This window comes from Aegilops tauschii, chromosome 2 (assembly GCF_002575655.3).
Source record: "Aegilops tauschii subsp. strangulata cultivar AL8/78 chromosome 2, Aet v6.0, whole genome shotgun sequence".
NCBI lineage: Eukaryota > Viridiplantae > Streptophyta > Magnoliopsida > Poales > Poaceae > Aegilops > Aegilops tauschii.
In genome coordinates, this window is record NC_053036.3 from 399184944 (window position 1) to 399204182 (window position 19239).

Here is a 19239-nt window from a genome sequence, read left to right on the forward strand (position 1 = left end):
GGGCGTGAGCGATTTCGGGCGAGGAGGGCGTGTTTTGAAATATACTGGGCGCGAGCAATTTCGGGCGAGGAGGGCGTGTTTTGAAATATAGTGGGCACGAGCGATTTCGGGTGAGGAGGGCGTGTTTTGAAATATAGTGGGCGCGAGCGATTTCGGGCGAGGAGAGCGTGTTTTGAAATAATGTGTGCGAGCTATTTCGGGCGAGGAGAGGGTGTTTTGCCGACCATGGTTTATGAATTATTCGGCGCATGTCATTTCGGCTGAGTAGAAGGCGTGCTTGGATGAAGTTACGAACCTACCCTCGATGTACAACGGGTCAATTGATGCGTGTCCCACATAGGCCAGTAATTTCGCGTCTCCCATTTATTTGCTCGGGTGAATTCCACCGAGCAGAGGCTGTTTAACAGTTCGTTCAAATTTTGGGAGAACGGGCATCCACATCTACCTTACCAAGTTGATTCGAATCAAATTTTGAAATATTAGCTTGCCACTTCTTTTTTAGATGGAGAGATGATGCTCGGGACTAATGTGTTTTTACATGCTCGTTGCTAGCGATTTACTATATGACAAATTGTTGACCCACTCAAAAACGGGAATCAAACCCAAAATGAAATATCTCGATTCAATGAAATAACTCATTCACCAGGTGAAAATAGTGAACTAAATCCAAAATTAAACACCTCAATCGAGTAGCATGTTGTACAGTATTATAGTACTCCATGAACATGTTGAGAGTCAAATTAATGAACTTGTTTGATATACGCATATCTCCGTTCATGTGTGGATTGCAGATAACATGTTCTCCAATTTAAATATTTGAATGCAAGTTTATATCGAAACATGGTTTATATCAGTCTTTGATGCTCTCCCGGACTCCTGCTCTCTCTCTCTCTCTCACCGACAATCTTCAATTCTGTCGCACGCATCCAACACACAAACCTTGTTGGTCCCTCTCCGTCTCTCTCCGTCTCTCTCTCTCTCTCTTTGTGTGTGGAGGGGGGGGGGTCTTTCTAGTTCGCATGCATATATACTCCATCTATAGGTCTCTCTCGCACACTATGTATGATTCTCTAGTCCAAGCTAAATATCTTGGGTGCACTCATTGTACGCACACAAATTCCTTGGCTCGTTGCCCGTAACTCTCTCACTCACCACTCTGTCGTCTCGGAGCTCTTCCCTCTCTCTCAAACTCTCCATCTACCTGGGTCACACATAAACATGCATATCTAAATCGCACTCGATAGACCCATCTAAAACTTTATCTCTCTCCCTCGTTCTCTTTCCATCTCACACGCACACACACACAATCTCATGCCTAGCCAAGTATGATGGTCTCTCACTCAAATGTAGGCACACGCAGTCCCCCCCCCCTATATGTATATGACTAGCTAATCTTAGTCTCCATCACAAACATGTGCATGGTCTATCTCGATTTCTCTCGGGGCATCTTTCTATCTCGCACACACCTCCCTCGATCTCCCACCCATATAAGTCCCCTCACGATCTCGAGGGGATCTCTCTATCACAGACACACCCTCTCTCCCTCCCCATGCGTCCATGTTCTCCATGTGTCTCTCTCGACCTTTGTTCCTTGTTGGCCGGACCTCTATTGGACATGTGCTATAGGGGTGTCTCTCTCCGTTGCAAACAATCACGCACTAGCTATCTTCATGTATCTCCTCACCTCGCTTTTCTATCTCGGAGATGCATGCGTGATATGTTTGCATAAGAAACGAAAAAACACACTCTCTCTAATTTATCATTTGTTGTCCCTTTCTCTTTCACACACATACTCTTTTTGCACACTCACTCATTCTCCTTCACACGCACTTGATCTCTCTCGACTTAGGCACTCTCTTCGGTCCATAGCATATAGATTTATTGAAAAGTCAAACATCACAAAGTTTGACCATGTACGTGGAGAAAAACATTTACATCTAGAATGACAAACGTATACCATTAGATTCATCATGAGATGTAGTTTCATATGATGTATCTTTGGTATTGTAGATATAAATAACATTTGCGTAAACCTGATCAATGTTTCCAAAGTTTGACTTCTAAAAAAAATTACATGCACTGCATTATCGAGCGGCTGGAATATCTCTTTCCCCCTCTCAGCTATCTGACGCACCACTCAGCCTTATTGGGGCTCCTCTCTCTCTCAAACTTTATATCTCCCTGGTTCACACATAGACATGTCTTGCTTGCGCTACATATAGACCCATCCAACACTCTCCGCCCTTGTTCTCTCTCTATGTGACACGCACCCCCCTAGGTACCATAATCCCTCACTCCATCATAGGCGTACACACTCCCCCCTAAGTATAATTATCTCTCACTACCCATCAGGAACACATGTATTGTCTCCTTCCATCCATACGTCTATCTCGATATCTCTTGGGGTATCTTCTATCGCGCGCACACCTTGTCACTCGATCTCCCACCCATGTAGTCCCATCACGATCTCCAGGGGATCTCTCTATCACAAACATACACTCTCTCCTCCCCATGTCTGCATTTTCTCCGTACGTCTCTCTCGACCTCTCTCCCTTGCTTGTCAGACCCCTGTTGGCCACGTGCTAGGGGTCCTCTCTATCGGTTGCAAACAACCACACACTATCTCCTCACTTTGCTTCCGTTGTCGAAGATGCATGTGTGATATGTTTGCATAAGACACACACGCCTTTTCTCTACTTTTATCGTGTGTTGTCCATGTCTCTTTCACACACGCACACACACTTTTTTCACTCACTCTTTCTATTTCACACACACACACTCTCTCTCTAGTTAGGGACCCTCTCACGTCCATAAGCATATGGATGTTTTGAAAAGTCAAACCTCAGAAAAGTTTGACCAGGTATATGTGGAGAAAAACATTTACATCTGGAACGATCATTAGATTCATCACAACATGTACTTACTTCATACTATCATTTATCTTTGGTATTGTAGATATAAGTAATTTCTTTATAAACTTGGTCAAAGTTTCAAAAGTTTAACTTTAAAAAAAATTGTTGGCACTACATTATCCAACGGAGGGAGTAGCTCTTTCTCTCTCTCTGCTATTATCTCTCACGGGCCTCCCCTCTCACTCGAACTCTCTATACCGACGGATTATACGCTCACCGTGTCAGCGTATAGCTCCGTATATTGTTTAGTTGACCGGTCAACCAGTCCACATGCTGCCTTGTCAGCTCGTGTTCTCTATCTTTGTGTGCTGGCACATGTGGCAGTGGGTGAAAATAAGTAAACTAGAGGCCCATCTGACACGCGGTGAAGTAAACAAAGTTGAAACCACTCGGGGTAGCACCCCACACGCTAGTAAATTGAGGGCGCATTGAGGACACACTTCTTCCGCGTGAAGGACGCACTCCCGCACAATTCACCACTGTGCGGCGGCATGCACAGAAGGGCGCACTCGCGCACACCCAGCAGGCCAGCACACAACACAGACCAGCACACGTGTACACTGACGTCGCTGCCAGTTGGGATGGACAGCGAGGCAGCCAATAAGTGGAGGCGGCTCGAGCCAAAACCGCATCCGGCGAGCCTGGACTTCATCAGCAGCCTCCCTGACGACATGCTGCTCGTCATCATCGGCCTCCTCCCCACCAAATCTGCCGTGCGGATCGCCCTGCTCTCCCGGTGGTGGCGCCCCCTCTGGCGCCGCGTCCCCCTCAACCTCACCGTCGACGGTTCCCTCTGCGACGGGGATTGCAAACGCATGGCCGCAGTCTCCAAGATCCTTCCATCGCACCTTGGGCCAGCCAGACGCCTTGACATCCGCATGTTCAGTACCAATTGCAAGGTCCAAGCCAAGTTCGACGAGTGGTTCTTATCCCCCGCACTAGATCATATTGAGGAGCTCAGCTTTGAAGTTGGACAATGTCACTCGCTGCCGCCGTCCGTGCTCCACCTCACGCCAATGCTGCGCCGCGCCAGCTTCAGCTCCTGCTATCTTCCCCAGATTAATGCCGCGCCCGCCCTTCTTCTCCCTCAACTCAAGCAGCTCGACCTCTTCGACGTTGGCATCTGGAAGAAGGCTATGGAGCACCTGCTCCGCAGCCGTACTACACTCGAGTACCTTCGTCTTGAGCAGATCCACGGGTTCATTAGCCTCCACATCGCCTCGATGAATCTCCGATGGATTTTTGTGTCTTGCTGGCCCCGCAACAAGACATCAATTGGGAAGAGATCACTCCAGCTGTTCCACGTTATGGTCATTGAGAATGCGCCTTTCCTTGAGATTGCTTGTATCTGATCTAGAAGGTCCAACAAAAATCCGAGTCATTGACGCGCCGAAATTGACAGCGTTGGTGTACTCGTCTGCCAAATTCTCCGAACTCTTTATTGGATCCGTAATCGTTCACGTACAGCACTCATCTTCTTCTTCGTCTTCTTGAAATTCACATTTTTAAATTTCTTCTTGATGTATTTACGACCGTCTTCCAGAAAATGATTCCCACAAACTTGGCCCAGTCTATGCGCACAGTGAAGATCTTGGCAATAAAATCTATCGGCCCCAATCTGGATCAAGTTGTTGGATTCCTTACATGCTTTCCATGCACGGAGAAGCTACTCATCGAGGTGAAACTTCTTTCCTATTAGTAAACGGTAATCACAATGTAGCTCAATTTTTTCGTAATTTTCCCAAATTACGATGACAAGTGTAGTGTTCAAAATTGCATCTACGCACTGCACCGGAAGAAATGTTTTTAGTATTTTTTCTCACGTGATCACAGACTGAGCTTCAGTGACATAACAGCAGGTGCAGTTGCGTCACTTACATGTGGGCTAGATGCCTCTTGGGCCCACATGCTAGTGACCCAACTGCACCTGCAGTTAAGTAACTGAAGCAGCGCCCCGTGATCACCTGCATCATTTTTTTGTTGTACTACTATAGTAGCCTAGGCTAGTCATAGTGGAAAGTAACTTAGACTAGTAACTCTATGGTTACCCTAAGAGCAAGTACTACCTCCGTCCTGGTTTACTCTTCCTATTTTGTAGTATCAAAATTTGACCATAGATTTAACTGACAAAATGTTAATGCATGTCACTAAAAATTATATCGTTGGATTCGTATTTGAACATAATTTCAAATGGTATACTTTTTGGTGACATGCATTGGCATTTTCTTAGGTAAATCTATGGTCAAAATTTTACACTAAATACGAGGTAGTACAAAAGTGGGCTATAACGGCCGTCCACTATGTAGGCCAAAACACGTGCCAAATTCACTTGTGATGCATTTGGCATCGATGCCCCTCCATTGCTCACCTAGTGCCCCAATCTGGATCACCTACTTTGCTCCGGTGCCAAATTAACTCACGCAATGAAAAAACACTTGCGTGGGAGAGAGAGAGGACTGAGGCAATAAAAAAACACTTGTTTGGGAGAGTGAGAGACTAGTGTCATTGGTTTGATTGATTTATTTATACATGTGGGTCTGTGTGCACAGTGGTGCCAACTCTCTTACATCGCGAGAGCGGTGCCAAAATCTTTTGATTTGACATCGATGCGTATTATGTGGCATACTTTTGAGAAATATGGCATCGGCCACATAGTGGAAGGCAACAAATGCCCAAGCTCTTCACGTGCTCCTAGGTAAATGAGAGGAAATAGAAAGAGAGAGAGAGAGAGAGAGAGTGAAAAAAATATCACTAGCCAGCCAACCCTATCGTATGAGCGAATGATATTGGTACCTCTTGATGACACGGCAATCTTATACAGCCAGCTGCTCTAATATGTTCTCTTCTTTTGCAGAACGAAAAAGACCCGAAAGTGAAAAATGTGCTGCACTATAACAATCTCATCGAATGCCTTGATCTCCATCTTACAGAAATTGATTCGATCGACTACGGAGGCCGCACATCTGAGATTAAATTGGCCAGGTTCTTTGTTCTGGAGGCAAGTGTCCTCAAGGTAAGGAGGTTTGGCGTTCTCTGGCACAACAATGAATGGTGTGCTGATCACCGCAAGCGTCTAAGCCTAAATGACAAAGTCTCCGTAGTAGCTGAATTCGTTTTGAAACATCAAGTGGCCAGAGACTTGAAAATTTATTTGCCCATTAGTGACTTGTCAGGGCGGTGGATTTTAGTTTGTACGATAATGCTGCATCCACCTAAAGTAACGAAAGTTCTTACGTAAACTTCCTAGTAATTTCCTCTTCGTAGGTGCAGCATTACTCCTAACATTTGTAATATCAGTTTGAAACTTGTAATATTGCCGTGTCCTATTCTTGTGTTTTCAAAATCCTGCGAATCAAAGAGGTCCTGAGTTGGTGATGATGTTGTGCCTGCCATCTTTCACCAAGAGCCGTCGGATCTAGATCTGACGCATACAAACCAAACTTCTCCAGTTTTGCAAAAAGATGCCCGCACTTGTTCCCTATTTACAAACAACTCCTTGTCTCTCACAATCAGCCTTATCTCCTCCCAACCACATCTAGAAGGCCATGGAAAAATCTGGCGCGATGGCCGCTGCCGGCGCCGTCCACCCCCAATCTTGGTGTTCCGTGCAATGCACGGGCATCTACGCACGGAAAATTATGTCGAACACGGCTAGTTGTAAGCAGGCTAGCTCTACAGCCATGATGATAGTGACTGCAGACGGTGAGGCTGACTATGGTATGCCGAACACGGCGCCTATACTCAGGTGTCATCTCCAGCGCAGGGTCTTGTCACTTCACTGTGAGGAGCAACACGTAATAATTTGACCAACGGGTAGTACAGTGCTACTAGTACATTGGTAGTGCTACTAGTAGTACTAGCACCACCGTCTGGATTTAGTAGTACTACCACGTCCATCTAGATTTAGTATTTGACTAGCAATATCTAGTAATGCATGTCACAAAAAATGTACTACTCCCTGTGTAAATAAATACATGGTGTATTGTTTTATTCCTATCGGTGAGAGAACTTAATGTCTTTTTGCTAATTAATAGGATTACATGCAATGACCTAACCACTGCATGTCATGTTTGGTAGTCTCAAGTCATTGAAAGCATGCACGGCCCACATCTCTCATTGGTTGATATTTCACGAAATAAGAAATGAGGAGGGAGTTAATGTACCGTTGTCGGTGTCAAAACCGGCGGATCTCGGGTAGGGGGTCCCGAACTGTGCGTCTAAGGTCGATGGTAATAGGAGACAGGGGACACGATGTTTACCCAGGTTCGGGCCCTCTCTATGGAGGTAATACCCTACTTCCTGCTTGATTGATCTTGATGAATATGAGTATTACAAGAGTTGATCTACCACGAGATCGTAATGGCTAAACCCTAAAAGCCTAGCCTGTATGACTATGGTATGAGTCTCTCTCCCTCTGGACTAAGTACTCCGGTTTATATAGACACCGGGAGGATCTAGGGTTACACAAGGTCGGTTACAAAGAAGGGAATCTACATATTTGGTCGCCAAGCTTGCCTTCCACGCCAAGGAGAGTCCCATCCGGACATGGGTGCAGTCTTTGGTCTTCGTATCTTCACAGTCCATCAGTCCGGCCCATGGCTAACAGGACCGACGCCCGAGGACCCCTTAGTCCAGGACTCCCTCAGTAGACCCTGAACCTGGCTTCAATGACGAGGAGTCCGGCGCGCAGATTTGTCTTCGGCATTGCAAGGCGGGTTCCCCTTTTCCGGATACTTCACAATGGTCTTCGGACGATCGAGTTCGGCTCTGCAACACGAGTAGCATATACTTCCATAAAGGGCATAATAATTTATAAGTCTAATCCTCTGGCAACTTTTTATGACATCATGCCAGTCCGGTCATTATTTCGAACCATTTTTTCACCTGCTGCCCCATGTTCCGAGACGCAGCTGTCATTGGCACGTCTTATCCAAGCAGAGATCGTGTCCCCTTATTAAGGGATTCTTTATCAACACAGACGTGGGTAACCCAACCGTCTTTAGGGTACAACTCCTTGGGAATAGGCAGAGTCGCATCCGAAGCCTCATTGAGAAGGATATCGATCTTGTCAACGTTATTGAGGTAATGCTAGTTCGTCGGACCTTGCCGTGACAAAGGCGGCCTCTCCGCCTGTGGGAGTTTAACCCCGAAGGGCCGCGGATACTTCAACACTTCCTCGACAATACGCACAAAGGAATGTGGAAATTATTTTTCGGGAAACGAAAAAAGTGGCCGGATGCTACCGAAGACACCGGTCTTGACTGTAACCATGCGGATACCCCGGTAAGTACTCGTCCGTCGAACACCCCATAATCATGTATCCTGTGGTAAGATACTAAGCGAACTATCTTTTTCCAAGGCTGGATAAATAAAGCAGAACGGATTAGGTGTCTGGCCCCTCTTCCCGAAGACTCAGCGGACCCCGTGTTAACAAGGATGCTGGCACCGGCACCGTACCAGGCGCCGGTAGGGGAGGGCAAGGTGAAGAATGAGAAGACCCGGGATGACCTCCGTTCCAGAGGTAAATTAGATACTGAGTCCGGAGAAATCGACATTTCCTCGCCTGAAGACAAAGGCGAAGGAGAAGCGAGCATCCCTTCTCCATTCAGGAAGAAAAGGGCCGCCTCCGAAGGTTGGGAGGGGAGGTCTCCCAAGAGGAGCAAGATGCCATCGTTGGGTGGCTCGGGATTGGAAGGCGACACCGTTGAATAGCTTCATCATGAGGACAAGCCTTCGTCCAAACCGTAAGTGAATCCGGGGTGTTTTGATCACATCCCGTTCCTTTCCTGTTACCGAAGTGACATGTAACATGCATGTGTATCTTTACAGTTCGGCGCAGAGTTTTCCCGGGCAATCCTCTTCTTCGGGAGATCTTCTCCCAGAGATGATGGAAAGCGAGACGCCTCCCCCGACCTCCTCGCCCAGTAAGGCAGATGACTCTGAAGTGTCATCTCGGAGGGTTTTTCGTGATCAACAAGCAGCGCGGGGGATGAAGGAGGCAGTACCCGAAGGTGAACCTCCGATCATCCAGGATTCGGGGGCCAACAATGAAGGCCCGGGGCTATCCGGTTTTCAGCCAACGATGATTCTGGAGACGGGTGAACAGGTTCCTTCAAAGGATGGACGTGCTCCTACAGCGGCTTCCGGAGACCCGGAGGCGCCGGATACGTTAAGGGATATGCTGCGAAAAGCATCTGTCTCGGAAGAACAGCGTACCTTGATGGCTACGGTGGTTGAGAAGATTCTGTCCGCGAAGAGCGGATTGAATGAAGCTTTCATGAGCCTGCTACGAGGCCTTGAGGTTTGTGATATAATATTTTCAACTATATTTTATTTGCAAAAATGCACCTGTGTGTAGGTAGTAGCCCTTGAGACTCGGGTTGGCTTCCCATGGGAAGCGAACGAAGGATCAAGAAAAAACACTCAAGGACTAATCTGGTTGATTGGAACACATGTTGCTTCCCCCTGACTACTTCCCGGACTACGGATATTGCTGAGTTGCAGCAGAAGATTGATGTGGCAGGGGATGACATTGCGTTAATCAATATGCATCTTGACGAATCACAAGGTATGTATTCGGAGCAGTCCTTACACATACGTGTTTGTAATATAGGCGTGACGCTGAAAGTTGCATACTGGGATATGCATGGCTACAGATGGTGCAGCCGCCGCTGAGATTCTTCGGGCAGAGCTGGCCCAGGCCAAGGAGCAGGCCCGGTTTAGTAATGCGGCTGCTGAAAAGGCATCGACTGAGTTAAAGGCCGAACAAGCTGCTCGGCGCCAAGACGAGGAGAAAATATCCAAGATGGCGCTCGAACTAAAAAATGCTACCAGCCGCTAGGAATTCCTTGAGAAGGAGAATGAAACCAAAACGGCTGAAATTGACAAGGCCTTGCGAGAGGCAAGAGAAGCGTGGTCTGAATCCAGAGCAGCCCGTGAGGAGATTCGGCAAGCTGGGGAGATTGCGGCTGGTAAGCCCTCTTTGCTATAGACCAAGTTCGGGGATCCAAACTATGCTCAGCTTAACCAAGTGTGGAGTTCTCCAGACGAGTTTTTAGACTTGCCGAAGAGTTCTTCCGATGCGGCGCGGTTTTACCAAGCGCAAGAGGGGTATGCAATGGAGAAGCTTTTCTGGTCACAATTTGGCGCATCAAAGCGCCCTCTGTTGCTGAATGAACAGATGTCCCAATGGGCCGGGCTTCATAGGATATCCGGCGCTGCCATGAAGAACGTCATAATCCGGCTGTGGCCGACTGAGCCTATTCCGAATAGCTACTTCGGCTTGGTGCAGCGGCTTGTTGATGCGGCGCCACGTATCGACGCTGTTAAGCGGTCGGCGTGCATTGAGGGTGCACGGATGGCCTTTGCCCGTGTCAAGACATACTGGGGGAAGATGAAGGCCATCGATGTTGCGGCGAAGAGTCCACCCAAGGGCAAGGACCATCACGCGCCGGAGCATTATTTTGATGACGTCTTAGAGGCTGCCCGCTTGATAGAGGGTCAATGCTCGAAAGACATAATATTCGAGTGAGGTGTACGGGAATTGTAAAAGACAATTTTATATTTAATCTATTTTTATGTTTTGCTCGAAAGCTTTTGTTCCTCCTGTGCGGCAGTTTTTATATAATCTGAAAGTTTTCAAGTTGTCGGCTTCAGCCCCCTCGTAGGAAGTACGGGGGTGTTCGGAAAAGCATTTGATCACTCTTGACCCAACGTCTTGGTCCATGAAGGAGGTGACAATGCGGAGAACGAGGAAATCAGACTATGGGGCGTTAACACTTTCACTTAGCCATAGGAGTTTTATGGTGGGTCTACAATATAGCCCCTGGTATGTATGCGGCTTATTTTTAATAAGATGCGTTGTAAAAAATGATCTGAAAAAGATCCTTCGTATGACAGGGAGAGAATCGCTAAAGATTTCGATAAGTCGTCGAGTGGTTGACCAGCTCTCGCCGCATCATGACAGTCAGTTTTCGGCTTTCTCTACTGAGGTGCTTGACCAGATGAACCGGAAGCACAATCGCAGTAGTTCTCCCTTTACTACCCTAGCCGATAGAGCGGAACGTAGGGTAGCAAGCACAGGAGCCGGGCAACCCAACTATTGACCCAAGACATGATTCGGAGCTGATGCATATAAGGCCAAACTCGCGACGCCAAAGTATGCTATAGAGCTGTTCGGACTTGTCGGCAACTCATTTGTTCCCATACCGATCCCCTGGCGAGTTATGCCGAGGTGTGTGTGTGAAACAACCACAGGAGCAAAAATTCGGATCGATTAGGAAAAAGTGATAATGGACACTGGTTACTTTTACTGGGAGCTGAGTGATATGCCAATTATTATATATATAAAAAAGCCGCAACCCTGGCTATTTGACATGCCAGGGGTCGAAGGCTGAGGGAAAAGGCACTTTACAGGCTCGAAATAGAGAGCGTGGTCTACAAAAAGTTATTTCGGACCTCCTGTGGCATGTCTGTGCCGCCTGTCCTCGGTTATGGGGTTCCTTGACAGGAATAACCCTTGGATGATTGTATGAACCCAAACTCTGGTAGAGTCCTCGGGGTGACCGGCCCTTGAGCTACCTGTAGAGGGGATAGTAAAAAGGAAAAGGGCAGTTAGAAAAGTAGGGGGGTTGCAGGCCCACCCGTATTGTGCTGCCGCCAATTACCAGGGTATTTCCAGTGCATAATTATGTATGCGCGGTACCCATTGTGAAGGCATATTAGGCGAACGGCGGAAGCCGAATTGCTAGTCCAATATGGACATTGATCGGTCATGTTGAATGGAGACCGGCGGCATAATGGCCGACGTGGTATGCGGCGTGATAAGGCCGCTGTGTAGTTCGGCTGAGGTAGTCGTAGTATGATCTCCTATACGGAGGGAATGTTCCGTGCGCTCACCTCTAGGGGTGTGTGTCACGTATACCATGTTTACTGTTTTTGCTTCGGGGGAAAACTGCTTCTGACCCCCATTGTTTGGTTGGTGAGCCTCTTCGTCGTCGCTATCGCCGGGAGGCCTCTTCCCCTTGTGTTCGGTGTTTAGCTTGCCGGCCTGTTTGAAGACCCAACAGCTTCTATTGGTGTGATTAGCTGGTTTATTGGGGTGGCCATGAATCTGGCAGGGCCTATCCAACATTTTGTCTAAATTGGATGGTCCGTCTTTGTTTGCCGTAAATGGCTTTTTCCGTTGGCCGTGCTTGGGGCCGCTGAATCCAACTTTGACCGCTGTGTCCTGTGTGCCCTCATTATTATTGCGACGTTTGTTTTTACTGCGTCGTGGCTTTCCATTACCGTCCCGCACTTCGGAGGTGCCCGGATTGCTGGCGCTATTGCTTCTACGGGCGAGCCAGCTGTCTTCTCCCGCGCAAAAGCGGGTCATCAGAGCGGTAAGGGCTGACATAGACTTTGGTTTTTCCTGACCGAGGTGGCGGGCAAGCCACTCGTCTCGGACGCTGTATTTGAAGGCCGCGAGGGCTTCCGCGTCCGGACAGTCAACGATTTGGTTCTTTTTAACTAAGAATCTAGGCAGAGCTTTCTGGCGGACTCTCCGGGCTGCTGGACAATCTGACTTAGATCATCGGCATCGGGTGGCCGGACATATGTACCTTGAAAGTTATCGCGGAAGGCATCTTCCAACTCCTCCCAGCTGCCAATTGAGTTTTCAGGCAGACTGTTTAACCAGTGCGAGCTGGTCCTTTGAGTTTTAACGGGGGGTATTTGATGGCATGAAGGTCGTCTCCACGGGCCATATGGATATGGAGAAGGAAATCCTCAATCCACACCGTGGGATCTGTTGTTCTGTCGTATGATTCAATATTTACGGGTTTAAACCCTTCTGGGAACTCGTGATCCATCACTTCATCGGTGAAGCAAAGGGGGTGTGCGGCTCCTCTATATTGGGCCGCATCGCAACGTAGCTCCGATGGAGTCCGTCTACGGTTTTCAGCCCGGGCGTGACTAGGTTTGTCGCGTCCGAATAGATAGCCATCGTCACGTGTCGAGGTACGTCCTTGCGATCCGTAGATCGATCTGGTATATCCTGCTTTACTGTCCAGGTCCTGCCGAAGGTCGTATGTATCACCCCGAGCTGTGTTGTTTCTATTTTTACGTGGCGGTAGGGCGGGTTGTTGTTCGGCTTGAATTGCCGCTTTATCCCGACCAAGTTGTGGTCGGCCTGCCGCATTGTCCCGACCGTGCTGTGGTCGGTCGGCCGTGTTGAGCGAGTGAGGTATGAGCTCTGGAGCCTCCTCATCAAACTGGGGTAGCAGTTTGCGCTTCAGGTAATTCTTGGCTGGGAGCTTGAGGCCGTATTCTTCGGCTGCCGGGACATTAGTCCATCTGTCGTTGAGCAGATCTTGGTCAGCTTGAAGCTGCTGTTGTTTCTTTTTTAGGCTCCTTGCAGTGGCTATTAGCCTGCGCTTGAAGCGCTCCTGCTCGAGAGGTTCCTCGGGCATGATGAAGTCCTCGTCGCCAAGGCTTACCTCATCTTCGGAGAGCGGAAGATAATTATCGTCCTCCGAATCGTCATGTATGGCCTGTTCATCAGGGCTAGCTTGCCCATTTTCCCGTTCGTCCTATTCAGAGGTTACCTCGACGGGGTCTTTATTATCTTTGGGTTCGTCCGGAGTACCAATTTCCCCGGTGTTAGTGTTGCTATCCTTTGAACGACGTGACTTAGAGTGGCGCCGAGGACGCCAGCGCTTGGGTTGTGTCTCAGGAGGTTTATTCTCAACTGGATTTTTTTTGTCGTCGCCGTTAGTTGCTTTGGGTGTATCCACCATGTACACATCGTACGAAGAAGTGGCCGTCCAGCATCCGGTAAATGGCGGGTTTTGTCCCTGCTCTTCATCGGCATCGTCGTCCATGCCGTCGATGTCTTCGGAGCCGTAGTCAAGCATGTCGGTTAGATCCCCGACAGTGGCTATGAAGTGGGTGGGGGTGGGCAGCAGAATTCCCCATCATCGGCCGCTAGTGCGCACCGCACATAGTTCGGATGTGAGTCTCCCACCAGGGACATGCTCTTTAATGAGTTTAGCACATCGCCCAAGGGCGAGTGCTGGCAGATGTCTGCGGCGCTGAACTCGAAGATCGATAAACGATCAAGTTCGGCATCCGCGGACTCATATGGTTCGGAATTTATACCCAGAGAAGAGTCCGGAGTTCCGGTGCCACAAATATTGTGTGAGGTTAAGTCCATGTGCGGCTCCAACGCCGGGGAATCTGTGGCCTCCGTGGTGGGGTTGAGCCTCCAATCCTCGGATGCCGCAATACGCTCCGGATCTAAGGCCAGAGCGGTTACAGGAGCTATCTCCTGGATGCGGTCTGACGACAGGTTTAGGTTATGTTCGTCAAGTTGACCAGGAGCGGTCACCGCGGTCTCGAATCCGGCGAAGATCAAATCTCCACGGATGTCCATGACGTAATTCAAGCTCCCAAATCTAACCTGATGGCCAGGGGCGTAGCTATCGATCTGCTCCAGGTGGACAAACGAGTTGGCCCGCAGCGCGAAGCCGCCGAACACAAAGATCTGTCCGAGGAGGAAGGTTTCTCCTTGGACGGCGTCATTGTTGACGATTGAAGGGGCCATCGAACCTTTTGAGGACGGCACAGTGGAACTCTCAATGAAAGCACCAATGTCGGTGTCAAAACCGGCGGATCTCAGGTAGGGGGTCCCGAACTGTGCGTCTAAGGTCGATGGTAACACGAGACAGGGGACACGATGTTTACCCAAGTTCGGGCCCTCTCTATGGAGGTAATACCCTACTTCCTACTTGATTGATCTTGATGAATATGAGTATTACAAGAGTTGATCTACCACGAAATCGTAATGGCTAAACCCTAAAATCCTAGCCTGTATGACTATGGTAATGAGTCTCTCTCCCTCCGGACTAAGTCCTCCGGTTTATATAGACACCGGGAGGATCTAGGGTTACACAAGGTCGGTTACAAAGAAGGGAATCTACATATTTGGTCGCCAAGCTTGCCTTCCACGCCAAGGAGAGTCCCATCCGGACACGGGTGCAGTCTTCGGTCTTCATATCTTCACAGCCCATCAATCCGGCCAATGGCTAACAGGCCGAACTCCCGAGGACCCCTTAGTCCAGGACTCCCTCAACCGTGCCTAAGTGTTTTGTAATTAAACAACATTTTTGGTTACATGCATTAACATTTTATTAGTTAAATCAAAGGTCAAAACTTGGCGCAAAATGCAAAGGGGACCAATAAACCAGTAAACATCAAAGTTCTCTCGTTTGGCCCCAACTAGAGTTCGGGTGAGATCACTATACTGCACCGGCACGGAGGGGGCGCAACTTCATTGACTTACTGCACCTGCCTTTGGTTGTATGACACGTGGGCCCAACAGGTGGCTAGCCCGCCTGTCATACAGCCAAAGGCAGGTGCAGTAGAGGGCCGAGGAGTAGATGGCCAACACGCATGTGAATTCAACGCAGTCTGCACTTCTCATATAAAGGCTCCCCGCCAGTCCAATCTACGAAATCCTACGCACCTACGCACCCTAACCAAGGGCAAGAGTGATCACTCCAATCACAAGATCAGTTGACTAGAAGCTAGACCCATGGAGGCGATGAGCGCGAGCATCAGCCGGCTGTGCCAGATGGTCCACGACGTCGGCCTGCGGCCCGGCACCGAGGAACATCTCCAGGTCGTGCTTGAGGCCGCCAGGGTGAGAGGCTGCTTGGACGAAAGCTTTGTCTCCTTGTTCGACAAGGTCCTCGTCGGCTTCCTCAACAAGTTCACCGTCGTCAAGAAGCTCGCGGACGACCTTGACGTATGCCTCTAGCCCACGCGCCCAGGCTCTGCGATGCCCGCCACCCTCAACGGCCTCTATGGTGACAACCTCTTCGGCGCACTGGTGGCCCTGCGACTGCCCGCCGTCGCGCCGGAGAATGTCCACGTCGAGGTCGCGCTCGCCGTGCAGCGCCTGGCGCAACAAGACACCGTCGACATAATCACCCATGTTAACGTGCAAATCGTCCACAAGGACTACTACGTGCCAGAGGAGGACGATAGGTCGCTGGCCTTCTTGACCCACAGGGCAACCTTGGACGGCATTGTTCAGAAGCACGTTGAGCTCGCCGTCAACGCCCCTGCTCCTCACATGTCGGTTGGTGACCCGGTGCACTAGGGCGTGAGGATGTCGTTGATGGATCCGTATGTATCTTTATCTTTCCGTCAAATCCATGTAGTAGTATATGGTACTACTAGTAATTATCTTACCTTTCGCATCAACTTCATAATTTTTGTACGTACTCCATGCATGAACCGCGCCAGAACCTAACTTCTCATTACTCTAGGGAAAATCGTTATTTCTATCTATCGATCGCGCCATGGAGCATAACCAAATTTTTACAAGTTACAAGTTCAAAAGGAAAAGCTTGCCGTGTTCGCATCGCACCCCGCTGCCCACACGGTTGGTCTGGCACGCCGCTCAAGGGGGAATGCGTGCTGTGTTGCATTTTCACTTACAAGTGGAACCGTAGTTGAGCAAACCGACTATCGGCAAACCCCCACCCCGCCCAGTGCGTCATGGCTGAGAAAACAGGAGGGAGAAGAGATGGTTGTAGCATAGACTCCAAGAAAATTGGTGTCGGATGGGACTCGTGTGGGTGGCGTGTGTCGCACTGCTAGACGTGAATTCTAGTTATGGCCCATGCCACCCCACTATATCGAGCCTATATCGAGGTGTTGGTTACGTACAACAAATTTCCTGGAGTCCGTGCTCAGCCCTCCTCTATCTCTCTTCTCAGCCAGCCAGCAGACACGCGGAGCCCATCGTCTGTTTGCTCACATGCGGTCCCACATGTCAGTGAAAATGCAAGAGGACCCACTGAACCTGCACATCTTTCACCTCAACGTGCTGGTGATGAAAAACAAATCCAATAAAGATCTTCGGTGGCCGCTTTTGGAGTTACTCAAGAGTAGTAAGATTCTATTAACAGTTTAACCCAAGATGCACATCACGTGGCTTCAACTACCACTCCATTTTCTTGCATGACACGACCTGGATGCTGGATGTCCCACGTGTCGGCAAAAGGAGGCAGACTGGAGGAGTAGGAAACACGGCAAGCCCTATGCGTACATCATACTATGTACAAGCCCACCTCATGCAGTCACGCTATCACCATATTTCTCGGCCTCCGTGCGACACCTAACTATTGGTTGGCTCTATGTGATGTGGCAACTTCATACTACTACGGATGCTGGCTATACTACTACGGCACTAACACTCCAAGAAGTGAGTCGAAAACCATCTATAAATTGAGTTTATGACATGCATATGCAAATGTACCATTCATTATATACAACAAGTCATCAACACACAACGACAACGAGGATACATGTTGGATTATAGATTAGTTCCAATAAAACATTCTAGTAAATACTAAAGTTTTCATCACACAACAAATAACAAGCAATGAAATGAAATTCAGCTCAACCACTCCTCGGCGTTGGAAACACTTGCTTTGAACCAGAAGAGTTTGTCTCGGAAGGGCCAGCTACTGTCAATCTCGAGACCAACGCAGGACTGATCATCCAGGCTGAAGCAGCCTATTTCATAACCCATATCGTGATAGCCACGGTAGGGAAGCATAGCAATGTCTGAGGTATAGATACAATTGCTCCTCATAAATGGTAGTAATGTTGTGTCAACAGCAGCTGGATCGCCTTTCACCATGATTGGATAGTTTTGTCCAAGGAAGAGCGAGTTTCCTCCAAGAGTATCAATACTAAACCAGGGAGAAGGTGTTGGCGCTAGCACAGTAGTATCCATCCCGAATACCCTTCAACGGATGTTGGAATAGGTCCGGAGAGTGCGACCATGGGAGACAACACCTGCTTCCTTAGTCACATCAGCGGTGCCTCGTATACAGAAAAGAAGAGGTGATCCATCGGAATAAGTTGCCAAGCGCCACTGAGTATATGGGTCCTCATGCTCATGATCATCATCGTCGTCATCTCCCCCTTGGTTATAAAAAATTTCAAGTATAGGTGGTGGAATGTTCACAGGACCTTGGAAACACAAGAAGGTTAATTAGTAAAGGGAAACTAGCTAACCCGCATGCATGTGGATGAAACAATTATAATTACGGTGGAAGACAAACGTACCGAAAGCATAAGGATTACATGCAAAAATAGTGCCACGAGTGGTGGCAGCAAACACAAGACCCTCGTATTGAATTGCATCACAGTACTCATCCTTGTATAGAAACTGATTTTTGAGCAATATCCATCCAGTCGAACTATGAAAGAAGGCAACAAGCTTGTCGAAGATAGCAACAACTACATATTCCATTAAATCCCAAGAGCGGTCGGGAACTTGACAAATTGTTATCTTCTGTTGACGACAGTCACCATGACCGTAGTTGAAAGTAGGGTCATAACCGGTGTGCTCAACCTCTGGGCAGTCTGTGATTTTTGGAAGTGGAACCCGGTGATGAGTGTACACATTCACAAGTTCCCACTCGCAGTTGGACCCAATATGCCCAAGCCTTACCCTCAAGCGATGGCATCTTAACATCACACGTATCATTATCAAGCGGCACCAACTTGCACAAGGCGAGGCCTCCGTCGTCCGCGCGCCAGTGAGAAGGGTCACGGTGAAGAAGATAGGGGAGATCAAACCGCTCCTGGACCCTTGGGTTCGTTGTAATGATGTTATTAGTTGAGTCGAGAATGGTCTTGAATGAACCTGCCATGCTAGCCGAGGTGATGACGTCACATCGATCAATGAGTTCCTCCACCACGTCAACATTCAGATCGGGGCAAGAATAACGGGGTCGTTTCCGGTCTGTTCCCTCCATGGAGAAGACGATCGAACAATGGAAGAAGGAAGGGTGAAGGCAATTGGAGGGAGGAAGAGCGTGCGACAACAGTTCCAAATCGAGAGGGAAAGGCGAAGAGTCGATGGACGGTTGCCACGGTACACGAAGAGGCGCCCCGGCCTACATAGACATCCGTTCGGAAATTGTAAAAAAGGTCTAGCCGTCGTCTCACTGACATGTGGGAACGGGACCACATGTCAACGAAGAGGCTAGTGGGGAGCGGATGGTTGCCACAGAGGTCACACATTGACGACAAGGCCGTCCTGTCAGACCTAGCGCCCGCGCGGGATGGCTTCCGTCACCCACACGAGCGAAGCCACTTGGCACCCCCACACGGTTGGTCTGCCATGCCCATAGGCCAACTCCAACGTGTGCAGCTCGGATGCGCGCTCGCTCAGCCCCCTTTCCCTCGACACCCCGGAGCTACCCAACCACGGCTACGTGTTTTGCGCACCCGGCGGCCGGATTTGGAGCGGATCCGGTCG